Source organism: Patella vulgata, chromosome 7 (genome assembly GCF_932274485.2).
Source record: "Patella vulgata chromosome 7, xgPatVulg1.2, whole genome shotgun sequence".
Taxonomy (NCBI): domain Eukaryota; kingdom Metazoa; phylum Mollusca; class Gastropoda; family Patellidae; genus Patella; species Patella vulgata.
In genome coordinates this window covers 42,825,445-42,837,949 of record NC_065885.2, presented here as the reverse complement: position 1 = coordinate 42,837,949, position 12,505 = coordinate 42,825,445, and the positions used below count along the sequence as shown (strand labels likewise).

At 38.6% G+C, this 12,505-nt stretch overlaps 1 long non-coding RNA gene across 4 annotated transcripts; it reads right to left on the bottom strand.

Moving 5' to 3' along the window:
• Nucleotides 1-497: 497 nt before the first annotated feature.
• Nucleotides 498-3,082, bottom strand: LOC126828413 (uncharacterized). Of its 4 annotated transcripts, none has more exons than XR_007683028.2 (5): nt 2,800-3,082; nt 2,584-2,690; nt 2,059-2,129; nt 1,717-1,770; nt 498-1,087 (listed from the first exon to the last, which is right to left on the bottom strand). It is a non-coding gene; the product is annotated as an uncharacterized LOC126828413 (long non-coding RNA). The 4 variants fall into 4 exon arrangements; XR_007683031.2 differs by having other exon boundaries at nt 499-1,087; nt 2,584-2,659; nt 2,800-3,077; XR_007683032.2 differs by lacking the exons at nt 2,584-2,690; nt 2,800-3,082 and adding an exon at nt 2,505-2,524 and having other exon boundaries at nt 502-1,087.
• Between the last annotated feature and the right edge of the window lie 9,423 nt (nt 3,083-12,505).

Below are 12,505 nucleotides of genomic sequence, written 5' to 3'. Positions count from 1 at the left end.
CCAATAATGATAGTTTGTGGAATTTTATGGGGTTTTAAAAGAAACATAGTCAATGAGTGGAATTTAAGACTGGGCATGACAAAGACCGTGAAACGTTATCAAGTTGTTATTCAAATTATTCAAAGAAATATAAGGCCAAAAAACACGTGATGACATTGAAAAGGAGAAATGCTTGTGCTACTATGCCGACATTATCACGGCGTACGTGGACTAATGCTAAATCATAGGACTATGATGATATTTTTCTATAGCTTATTCCCCCAAAAAAATTTGAAAAAATCTCTTATTGGAAAATTTAAAGTCTTTCAAATAATATTAACAGATTATTTGTTGGTTGGCTGTTCTTCTCCTTGGATTTGTTAAATTATTAAAAGGAATTACCAATTCACACAGTAGAATTTACATTTCTAATTACAATCACCAAACTGACACCAGAGCACGAACTATACGCTTTGCTGATCACCAACTTGTAACAACGTTGACCTAGATGTTATATAACTGCTGCCAGACTTTATTAGGGGCAATAAATGTACACACAATTCCATTGTAACTGTATAATGTGTATTATAAACCAAAGGTAAATTTATAGATTTCAGAACAGAACAATAATATTCCAAATACATTCACTGTCTTGTTATGTGACAACTTTGGTTTAATAAAATTTAAAATTCGTCATGACTCTGAAAGTTAATAACGATGTGTTGTGTATCCTATTTAAAAACTGTAATTTGTCAGCGACACAAACGCCTCAATGGATTATGAACATAAGCTATATAGATATTTTAATTACATCAAAGGTGTATTAGAAATTACTGTTGATCCATGATTCTATACTCATTGTGTATCAACCCCCTTGCTTCATACATAAACAAAAACATCCTCATAAAAGGCATCAGGATCCCTAACCACCCTTCAGAGATTAAGTTATTTCAGCATGCAGATGACTGTTCTGCTATAATATCTAGACTTTCTTCATACAGCACTCTCCTCGAACAATTCAAAACATTTGGCTCTATATCTGGCTCCAAACTAAACCATGATAAAACTGAAATCCTTTCTGTTGGAAAACCATCACACTACTCCTATCCTGTAAATATAAATATTAATATTAAAACAGACGCTATAAAATTACTAGGCATTTGGTTTGGCTCAAATAAAATGGAAAAGAACTGGCTACCCCTTGTTCAAATAATCAATTCAACCATCCAGACATGGGAAAATCACTCTCTTTCATATAAAGAAAAAGTATGCATCTTAAACACCTATATACTCAGCAAACTATGGTTTGTTGCTAGGATAGTTCCTCCCTCAAACTCATTATTAAAAACATAAATAAAATAATCTACAATTTCATCTGGGAAAATAAAAGTGAAACAATTAATCGAAACACCTTGAACCTTGAGCATAAAAATGGTGGCCTTAAAGTGCCAAACATTCGACTAAAAATCCAGGCAATGCAACAACATCTTATAGTAAAAGCAATCAAAGACAACAACAGCCCCTGGCTAGGATTTACTACAAGGGATACTCTGCCAAGATATGCATCCAATAATTATACCCACTCGGAAAAACTCCCCCAATCATATATAGATATAAAAGAAACTTACAATAGCCTCAAATCATCCATCAAATATACATACAATACAAAACTTAAAGACATATACTGGTCCCTAATTGACTTATTACAGACACAACCAAAAATAAATAAACAATTACCTCATGTTGACTTTTCAAAAGTCTGGACAAACCTCTATAAATGCTCCTCCTTATCTGAAAAAGAAAAGGATTTCATGTATACAATCATCAATAATGCAGTACTAACAAAAGATATTATGCTATACAGAAATATATATACTATCAACTATAAATGCCACTATTGTAACCGAGCAACTGAATCTTACTATCATTTATTTCTGAATTGCCCCAAATTAAAATTCTATAAATGTTTCATTACTACACATATAAACAACATTCATCTCACCAAAGAATTCAAAATCAACAACAATACAATCCATCTACACAATATAAAATCTAAATACATTCATGATATATACATACCTGTCGATCATATGGTCTAACCGAACACACCCTCTATCCACCAATATTTCACAAGAGCTTATATACCAATTCTATACAAAAAGAAAACAAAAATAAAGATTACTCTCTTAAGCTCAAGTGTTCACTACCTTATGACCCTCCTTAAGCCTAGGTTTGTGTCGTCATGTCTGAATTTATACTCTGCAACTTCACCCATGAAATATTGACTTTGCTACTATAATAAGTAGCTACAACCATAGACATCTTCTTATATTTCTTTCGTATATGAGCACTCATTGCAATTTTTAGTAAGAATGTAGGCCTACAAGCGAAAATAAACAAAATAACCAAACACCTGTAGGCCTACCCCATATAAATTCTGGAAAATTTTGGCTTAATTGATAAACCAATATTATACAAAAGGAAATAAAATTGAAATCACCAAGCTTCAGCCTACTCTGCCTTACCGAATTCTCCTGTATAAGGCAAGTTATCGTCCTGTATGAAGCTTCCATATTAATTACTCTACTATATGACTAAACATACCGTGCTATTTACTTTAAGTTGTCACAACTTGACATCTTAGTCATCTTTCGTTTTCGTGAAATGGCACTATCTCACTCTGTCATATAAATAAAATACCTATACACCCACTGAAATATGTCAAACAGTAAAATAGAAATCCATTAAAAACATTTAAACACTAACTCAAGTTTTACCCGTTTGTTTTACCGCTATTCATTCACTGTAATCAACACTCACCTCTAACATTAACATGGCCATCATAACATCCCACAATTCCCTATGCACGTTCTTTTTGTGCTGGGAAACATCACACTCTCTTTCAACCAGACGCTTTTCCACTACAGACTTCAAATATATTTTTAGCTGTATATAAGAAAGTAGCTATAATATAGGAACTTTAATTGTATTTTGTATTATATTACCGTTTGTATATATCATCTCATATTGACTTTGTATATAACAATTGTAAATAAATAAATAATTCTACTGTATTAAATTATAAATTATTTATTGCATTGTTAATATAATTATGCATAACTGAATGTAATTATATGAATTTTATAAATAAACTATATTTAAAAAAAAAAAAAAAAAAAAAAAAAAAAAAATTGTATTACAGAAGAAGAGGATTTTGTACTTCAATGTAAATATTTGAATGATCTAAGATGTACATATTCCAATGAAATTTCACAACTTTACTAATAGGCTAATTTTTCAAATTTGTGCCCTAGTAACAATTGATTTGTACAAAGCATTCTCACAAAGCAACAACGCAATAAGGCCTACATAATTCATATCAATGTAAGTCGACATAAATTTATCATTATATTACCTTTTCCTTTGAAACCTACATAAATGTAAATATGGTTGTCTTGAATATGTGTCAGTGTATCATCTTTGTATCTATGGGTCTATATGATCTAATTACTGAATAAAGTTTTATTAAGAATATTAAAAAAAAAAAAAAAAAAAAAAAAAAAATAGTTTCTTTTTAAAAAATTCATAACGTGGAACTCAATATAGAGAGAGAGAGAAATGGGGTTTAACGTCCACTCGACACAAACTAGGTCATTTCGGGAAGCGTCGCCCTAACCTTCAAGAAAGGTACAGCGCCCGAGGCACTTAAAATCGTCTACCTCAACCGACGTACTCACCCCTATGTACAGAGGTTAAGGCAGTGCGCCAACTGTCAGAAGCTGGGGCACACAGGAAAGACTGCAAAGGAAAGACTGTGTGCGCCCAGTGTGGGGGGAGTCATGCGGCGACCGACTGCAGGGCGGACATTCAAAAAAATGTTCGAACTGTAAAGGCGGTCACGCAGCGAACTCTCCCGAATGCCCGAAAATCCAGAACACCAAGGAAACTCTAAATATCCAGGTAAAAGAGAAAGTAAGTTTCAATGAAGCCTCATTGATGCTGAAAAAGAAGGAAGGGAAGACAAAAGATGTCAGGAATAGGGCTCCGGTTGCAAAACCAATTCCGGGGCCGATTCCATCGACATCCTAAACAACGCCGAAAAAACCCACCACGGCACCCAACCAAAAAGACAAACCAACACCAAAGAACAAGACCAAATCCAAGAAGGAAGAGGAACCGAAAACGAATGTTCATGAATCACACTTCATTCCTAAATTTATAACGGAAAGTGGCTTCATGAACTTCATGATCGAGTTCCTCCGGGTGGCCGTGTCCAATGAGGACCAAACTACCAAGATGACAAACCTACTCGGCAAAATAAGGACACACATGGTCAACCCCGATGTCCTGTGTGTCATGATTAATTCAATCAACACGGTAAAAAAAAGATCAAGAGAAGAAGACGACAACGAAGAAACCACAAAAGGCGATCAAACGGCAAACCTCGCACTCCGTAGAAGGATATCTCATGTTCGTCACTACAGCACTGGCGATATGCCCATTTGCTTGCCGGTTTTAACACCAAAGACTAACACTAATGAGGTACCTCCTATGGAATGTGAAACGCCAATTGACCAATAAATAGACAAGACAGAGAGGCATCCATCCGGACAGTCATCATGGCGGGCCAGGTAAAAGTTCTACAACTAAACGTTAATGGACTGGCCCCCAGATGTGCTGAGCTGAGAAAATACATCACCCGCAACCCCAAAGATGTAATATGCCTCCAAGAAACCAAGCTACTACCAACCAAAAACGACATCTACTTGCCCGGATACACTTGTCAGAGAAGGGACAGATCGGGCAGCACGGCACATGGCGGTGGTCTTGCCATCTACGTCAGTGATAACTTAAATTATATTTCTGTTTCGCTGGACGTAGAGGACCCTCTAAAAGCAATGGGCATAGCCATCACATTGAGCAATAATACAAAATTGACAATAGTGAATGTCTATGTACCCCCAGATGTCACGAGAAAACCAGTTGACTTCCAGTCACTTCTCGACCAGCTTCTGCAGGGCGAATTTGTGTTTTGCGGGGATTTCAACGCAAAACACGTCCTGTGGGGGTCACCGAGGAATGACTGTCGGGGGATTAGCCTATGCTCAATAATAGAAGAGAACGACCTATGCGTACTGAACGACGAGAGCCCTACTTTTGTTGGAGGAAATGCCCCACCTTCACATCTAGATCTCACGCTCTGTACGCTTGGTATGGCAAACCGCTGCGACTGGCAAGTACACGAAGATGAAACACTTGGCAGCGACCATCTACTGATAGAACTCTGCATCCAATGTGAAACAACCAGGGAAACCCAATTGGAAAATAAAAGAGTCTGCCTTGGGTGGAAAGAAGAAGACATCATCGATGCCGACATCGACGTGTACGCAGCCAACATCACGAGTGCTATTATAGGTGCCGCAGACGACTCCATTCCCAAGACTTCTGGAGGGCAATCAAGGATTAGAAAACCTTGGTGGTCACCAGAATGTCAGATGGCGGTTAACGAAAGAAAGAAGGCACTACGCCTACGGAAACGCCACTACAATGAAGTCAATCACCAAAACTACCTGAAGTTGAAATACGCCGCAAGAGACACCATCCGGAAGGCACAAAGCGGACACTGGATGACATTCTGTAATGCGTTGAATCAAAACACGCAAACCGGTGCCGTCTGGAAGAAGCTGAACGCCATGAGCAGGAAGCGCAGATCATTCAACATACCAAACCTAAAGAATGGAGATGAGTACATTACCAACGGCAATGTAAAGGCAGATCTACTTGCAAAAGCGTTCGCTGACGCAAGCAGGGACGAAAACCAATCACAAGAGTTCCTGAAGAGAAAGGAAATCTTTTACTCACAGCACCCTTCATTAGAAATTGAACCTAATGGAGGGGCTAAACCAATCAATCTACCCTTCTCTGAGGAGGAGTTATATAAGGCTCTTTCCCTCAAGAAGGATAGTGCGGCTGGTGAGGACAAAGTAAAGTACTCGATGCTCAAACATCTGCCTAGAAATGCCAAAAGGATACCACTAAACTTCTTCAACACATCCTGGCTGGCAGGAGAGGTACCTAAAGAATGGCGGAAAGCCAACGTCATCCCTCTTCCAAAACCAGGTAAAGAGAGAACAAAGGCAGAGTCCCATCGACCAGTAAGTTTGACATCCACACTGTGCAAAACCTTGGAAACAATGGTTAACATACGACTACAGTTCTATCTGGAGAGCAACCGACTGATCGACGAAAATCAAAGCGGGTTCAGGAACGGACCACTTGGTGAGACTACAGCAAGTCATGTCGCAGGCACTCCTCTCTGGGAACCTGTTATGTGTCGTGTTCGTAGATTTAACTAAGGCTTTTAATTTAGTCGGGCTAGACGGGCTGCTCTTCAAGTTAGGACGTATTGGTATAACGGGTATAATGTTTCGGTGGATCAAAAGCTTTCTGAGCGATAGAAAGATACAGGTGAATGTTGGCAGATTCCTGAGTGCCGTGCAAACATTAGAAAATGGCACGCCTCAGGGATCGGTTATCAGTCCCACTCTCTTCAATATCATGATCAACGACATACATAAATCGTCCTACCTCGACGCCAAAACTGAGTTAGCTAAATTTGCTGATGACAGTACCATATGGAGGAAAGGGAGGAACTTCTGTGAACTACAAAAGAAAATGCAGAAGGCCTTAGACAAATTCATGGCATGGGCAAACGATTGGGGATTCAAAGTCTCGGAGAAGAAAACAGTCGGCATGCTTGTAAGCAGGGATAGAGGGATAAGCAGAATGACTGTGTATGAATGGGAAAACCATCGAGTTTAAAGACCAAACCAAGTTCCTTGGCATAATCTTTGACCGAAGGCTGACCTGGAAACCGCACATCGACGAGACTGTAGATAGATGCACCAAAAATCCTAAACTTAATGAGGAAAATAACGGGCAGCACTTGGGGGGCCAACAGAGTCACACTAATGATGGTGTTTCGTGCTCTAATACGATCTGTATTAGACTACGGCTCTCTGGCCTTCATGAACTGCGCACCATTACTCTTAAGGAAGCTTGACACCATCCAATACAAAGCTCTGTGTATTGCGACTGGCATAGGGCAAGGGACTGGGAGAGAGAGGCACTACTGCAGGAAGTCGGGGAGTTGCCCCTATCCCTAAGAAGAAAAGAACTAGCGACAAGGTACTGGGCTAAGATCTCGCAACTGGGCAAAAGATCCCCAACCTTTGTCAGTCTAAAAAATACAAGATATGTGAGAGATCCTAGAAAGAAAAGCTTCGGCCAGGGTATCAGGGAAACAATCAAGGAACTGCGACTGGGGGAGCTCGTGATAAATGAACACGACCCCCCAGTGATCGCCCCTTGGACGCTTCCTATACCGCCGGTTAATCTAGAACTACTACAGAAAACCGACAAGAAAAACAACCCCACTGCTGCACGTGCTTTCTCTCTAGAACACCTGGAAGACAACTGGCCGTCTGATGACTGGGACCATGTGTACACGGATGGCTCACGCAATCCTGAAAGGGGCACCAGCTCGTTTGGAATATACCTGCCAAACGGGGAACAGGGAATAAGCAGGAAACTGCCCAATAACTGTTCGGTGTACACTGCAGAGCTTGTGGCCATTCGTGACGCTATATCATGGATTTCCCATCAAAAGACTAGTAAGTTCGTCATTCCAAGCGATTCTCTGAGCAGTCTGATTTCAATCCAAAATGACAACTCGGACTCAAGACCAGAAGTCATTTTGGAAATCAGGCAGCTGTACCAGAGGGTTTTAGAGAAGGGAAGCAAAGTAGAACTCGTGTGGATTCCATCACATGTCAACATTAGAGGAAACGAGGAGGCAGATCGACTCGCCAAAGAGGGCCCCAGGACACAGCACCACTCCGCACCATAGACTACAGCACCATGGAAATCTACAGTATGGTCAAAAGACACGTCAATTCAATCTGGGAATTAAATCTCGTTGAACTTGACACATACAGATTCCGGCTGGATGACAAGATCTACACAAAGACAACACTCAATCACCCTAGAAGAGATATTTGTAGACTTATATCGAAGCTAAGGGTGAAAGAGCGGCTGCGAGACTACAAACACCAAGTCATCATCTGTGAGTGCGGAGAAGAATGTACCACCAACCGTGTCCTGGTAGACTGCGAGGTATACGAGGAGGAGAGAAGGGAACTAGTGAGAACAATGGAGACCAACAACATACCATTCAACACTAAGAGCCTACTCTTCCCGAGACCAGATCTGAAACTGCAAATCTTCGAACAAATCCACGCCCTAATGGACACAGTTGGACTGAGTAGAATAGTGAAGTAAGAGGGGGTCACGGTTAGACGGGTCCGGCATCTAAACACTAAACTACATAGGGGATTTATACCAAACTGGCAGGATAGTGGAGTAAGGGGGAGTCACGATCAGACGGACTCGGCATCTAAACACTATTCCACCAAAAACAGACACCAAACCTACAGAGTGGGATAGTGGAGTAAGGGGAGGTCACGATAAGACCGGCCTGGCACCTAAAGACAAACCCCACAAAGATGACATCTACCAAACTAGCAGGATAGTGGAGTAAGGGGGAGTTACGGTCAGACGAACTCGGCACCTAAACACTATTCCGCAAATAAAACTGATACCAAACCCAGAGAGTGGGATAGTGGAGTAAGGGGAGGCCACGATAAGACGGGCCTGGCACCTAAACACTAAAACGATGACATCTACCAATCCAGAAGATCTTCCCACTAAACCAAATCCATGGCCTAAGGCCAAATGGAAAGATTGCAAAATCATATTCTAAAAAACAGGAATCAGCTTCGGCTCTCCTATGTCTTGTCTGCGATATCACTTATGTGGAAGCAGACGTTAAACACCAAGAACGAACGAACGAATCAAAACTAAACTAAATTGTCATAAACTAGATGACCGATGTCAAAACTAAATGGTGTTTCTTAAACTAAACAGTAGCACAAACTGGGCGGTTTTTGATGAATCTTGATGGTATTTAACACTTTCTGCATGGCAATCTATTAACTGAATATGTGTATTAGATTATAGATGGTAAGCTCATTTTCTTTCCTTTTTTCATCAAATCTGAATGATACCCGGTCCCTAGTGATATAACTGCAGCAATAAATTATTATTGCCTAATTATATAAATAGATTCCTATAAAGGTAGTGGCCTAATTCTTTCACGCAATTTTACATATCGATGTGAATAGAATACATAACAAATATAGTGAAATTTACTGAAATACATGACAACCCATCTCTTTATGCAAAAACTTTGGTGTGCATCATTATTTTTTTTTTATGAGTTATCACACTGTTAATGCCCCACGCCCCCTTTATGTTTATAATATTTTCTCTGATTGTAACAGATTTAAGTGATTTCTCGGTATCATTCAAAATAACAAGTCTTTGCTCTGCAAAGGGAAGTCAAACAGTTATAAATGGGATTTAGACAAAAGGGAAACATATTTACGCATATACTTGAAGACTTTCTGTTTCAAATATACGTTGTATTATTCATCTGTTTTATGTGATTTATTTTTGGTATATATGGACACATATTTAATATTACATATTGTTCATACTGTATTAACAGGCCTTTAACAAATAGATCAGGCTATAACCCTATTCTAAACCTGTATCCATGATTTGTTTTATGTTAAGTTTTTAGATTTCAAAGCGCACACAATTAAGCAGAATTGGCAGTAAAAACAAAATCACAAATTACTATGACTTATTTCAAATAAAGCAACCGAAATAAAAAAAAAGACACCAAAGTGATTTCCAAAGGCGATTGCATGCTTTTAGAATAGAACAAGCTAGGCGACACATGGAGCCGTGCCTAGTCTGTGCTTTCGATTTATACATGCAACAGATGCGGGACCGAGAGTTAGATTTCTTTACGTTTGACTAATTGTCCAAGAAGGGTCATCTAAGCTGTTGAAAGAAGGGAACCAAACATACCCTAATGCGAATATATCAGGAAGACGTCATGTAAATCGGCGAAAAGCTGTTTTGTAGGAAAATATGATTACAATATAATGGCTGCTTCGAAAACAGATTGGTTAATCTGATAACAATGGCGATTAGAATATATCGGATAATCAAATTGGGGTTGGTTATGATATCGAGAAATGACGGTACTGCGTGTGATCAATTTAAGAAACGAGCACTTATAGTTCAGTGGTACGCACAATAATTTGTAAACAAATTAAACCCACAAAAAAGATCAAATATATAAATAACTGCAGTCCGACTATGGTACGAAATCGAGCAATAAATAATTAACCCAGAACCCATAAACTGAATTAGCCAATAGCGGCCAAGATTAATTAACGAGACAAAAAAATTTCATATTTTTGCTCAAATCACATGACCCTTTAATTATGGGTAAAGCGCCATAAAAAAATATTCATAAATAAAAAAAAAATTGTCAAAATTTGGCGCCTAATATCTTCGAAGATTAATCAAAAATCAAAAATCTAAACAATTGTAGCTATTTGCCGTGTCTCAGGCTATGTCAAAATGTATCAAATGTTAAAATCCGATAATTATTGTTAATATTACAGCAATATTTCAAAAAACGACAACTTCGGTGATTTCGGACATTTCGCATTGTCACAGAAAGTTCGAAATAGCTTTAATCTCTAAGTCACACCCACTTTCCGACAAATAGTTTCTGAGATATGCACAAGCGGAAAAAAAAATAATAATAATAATAATAAGAAGAATAATAATCTTAACAAAAACAATAGTGTTTCACACAAGCTACGCAGTGTGAAACCCTAACAACTAGAACTGCGAAGCAGTAATGATGAGTTTCACCGGTGCCACGTTACCTTTGAACTTATGTCACTTCCGGTGCCACGTTATCCTTGAACTTATGAACTTAAATGTGCAAATATCAAAAGGGACAGAAATCTTTGGGATATAAAGATATTTTTTAAGTTTCATCAAAATCGGATAAAAATTGTGACCTCTAGAGGGCCCCCAACCTTCGTATTACACACTTCTACACAATTTGCGTACAAAGAGTGGCCATTTTGTCGGGCAGATTCATTTCAATTTTCACGAAATACGAATTCAACCTTCATTATGGTGGAATGTATTTAAACATTTTTTAAAATCGAGAAAAAAAATGTGACATCTAGAGAATCTGTAAGCTAAAAATGCGATTTTTCGAACAATCAGGGGCCATAATCCAGGAAGTTAAGTTTGGGTATCTGTGATTATCAAAATGATACAATATATATTCAAACGTTTTTTAAATCGTATAAAAATTGTGACCTCTATGGGGTCCACAAGCTAAAAACGCGATTTTTCGTACAATCAGGGATCTTAATTCAGGAAGTTATGATTAGATATGCGCGAATATCGAAAGTAACCGAGATCTGTGGGTTATAAACATGCATTTCAAGTTTCATCAAAATTAGATGAAAATTGTGGCCTCCAGAGGGTCCACAGCCCTGATACACAATATTTTGACACTATTTGCGAACGAGGGGCGGCCATTTTGTCGGTTCCGATTTTTACGAAATTTGAAGTCATCCGTCCTTAGGGTGTAACAGTGATATATTGTAACGTTTTTTTAAATCGGTTAAAATTGTGACCTCTACGGGGTCCACAAACCAAAAACATGATTTTTCGTACAATCAGGGGCCATAATTCAGGAAGTTATGGTCCGATATGCGCGAATATCGAAAGTAACCGAGATCTGTGGGTTATAAACATGCATTTCAAGTTTCATTAAAATTAGATGAAAATTGTGACCTCCAGAGGGTCAACAGCCCTGGTACACAATATTTTGACACTATATTATTTGCGAACGAGGGACGGCCATTTTGTCAGTTTCGGTCTGATTTTTACGAAATTTGAACTCATCCGTCCTTAGGTAACAATGATATATTGTAACGGTTTTTTAAATCGGATAAAAATTGTGACCTCTACAGGGGTCCACAAACTAAAAACATGATTTGCCATACAATCAGGGGCCATAATTCAGGAAGTTATGGTCCGTTATGCGCGAAAATCAAAAGGAAGCAAGATCTGTGGGTTATAAACATACATGTCAAGTTTAAACCAAATCGGATGAAAATTGTGACCTCCAGAGGGTCCACAACCCTGATACACAATACTTTGACACTATTTGCGAACGAGGGGCGGCCATTTTGTCCGTCAGTTTCAGTCCGATTTTTACGAAATTCGAACTTAACCATCCTTAGGGTGTAACAGTGATATATTGTAACGTTTTTTTTTAAATCGGATAAAAATTGTGACCTCTATCACTGAGAAATAGGTAAAGGTTAAAACGTACGTTTGCCGCATTAAAAACTCGCAAAACGGTCAATACCCACGTATCTCGATAAAAAAATAAAATTCGGATTATAACTCCTCATTATGGCTTAAAATCTCTAGATAAGGTGTGTTAATTAACAAGGGTGAAAAATGGACTGAAAGGCGAGTTAATTATCGCTAGGTGTGAACAACTCTGGGA